The following is a 1,221-nucleotide window of genomic DNA, read 5'->3' as shown; positions in this document are numbered from 1 at the left end:
TCTGTCTCCTTTACTTGCAAAAACCTACAGTCAGCCATTAACGATCCTGAATCCATCGACCGATTACTCGCTGCTGAAGTCGAACAAGGCTTCATGATCGGCCCTTTTGCTCAACCCCCTTTTCCTACTTTCCAAATAAGCCCGCTCGGCATCGCCACCAGAAAATATTCAGGAAAGAAGAGAATCATTATTGATCTCTCGGCACCGCATGGTAGCCATGTTCCCAGCATCAACAGTCTCATTCCTAGCAAGGACTATTCCCTTCATTATGCCTCCATTAACCACGCCATATCCCTCATAAAACTTGCTGGCAAAGGATCATGGCTCTCAAAAGCTGACATCGTCAGCGCGTTCAAGGTACTCCCCATTCACCCAGACTTCTGGCGGTTCTTTGGCATTTGCTGGCGAGGTAACTATTACTTTGCAGTGCAACTTACTTTTGGTTGCAAAAGCAGTCCAAAGCTGTTCGACACCTTGTCCGAAGCCCTCTGCTGGATACTGTCCAATAACCACTGCATCCCATTCCTCGTCCATCTTCTGGATGATTTTCTACTCATCACCCCTCCCTCTTCACCACCCGCATCAGGTCTGGCCACTTTATCCTCAGTGTTTTCTGACCTTGGCGTTCCTCTGTCAAAAGAAAAAACTGAGGGCCCGTCCACCTCCCTTGAGTTTCTGGGAATCACACTGGATACAAACCTGTTTTAATCTCTTCCCGCCGAGAAGCTCAATCGTATATGCCTCATCATCTCAAACTTTCTCCAGGCCCCTTCTTGCACTAAGCGTCAACTACTCTCCCTCCTCGGCCACCTCAGCTTCGCTTTGCGCATCATTCCTCAAGGTCGTGCATTCATCTCCCACTTGTTGTCCATCGCTTCTTCCGTCCCATCGCTTCTCTCTGCCATCTCCCTGAACCATTCTTGCCGTGCTGAGCTTCGTTTGTGGCTCCACCTTCTCGCAAACTGGAATGGTGTCTCCTTCTTTTACGAAGACCACCTGACCAACTCCCTCGACATCCAGCTGTACACCAATGCAGCTCCTTCTGCCGGTTTTGGGGGTTTCTACAATGGGAGATGGTTCGCCGCAGAGTGGCCCCCAGAACTCGCAAACCAATGCCAAGTAGCTTCTTCTGCACTCTTCGAAATCTACCCCATAGTAGTCGCAGCAATTCTCTGGGGACACGAATGGTCCCGCAAGTCAATACTCATATACTTTGATAAC

At 49.5% G+C, this 1,221-nt stretch overlaps 1 pseudogene; it reads left to right on the top strand.

Moving 5' to 3' along the window:
• LOC126385524 (uncharacterized) overlaps positions 1-1,221 on the top strand; it is a 1,777-nt pseudogene extending 556 nt beyond the window's left edge.

The sequence above is a fragment of the Epinephelus moara genome, chromosome 24 (assembly GCF_006386435.1).
Source record: "Epinephelus moara isolate mb chromosome 24, YSFRI_EMoa_1.0, whole genome shotgun sequence".
Taxonomy (NCBI): domain Eukaryota; kingdom Metazoa; phylum Chordata; class Actinopteri; order Perciformes; family Serranidae; genus Epinephelus; species Epinephelus moara.
Note: the sequence above shows the minus strand (reverse complement) of the source record. Positions and strands in the feature narration are given on the sequence as shown.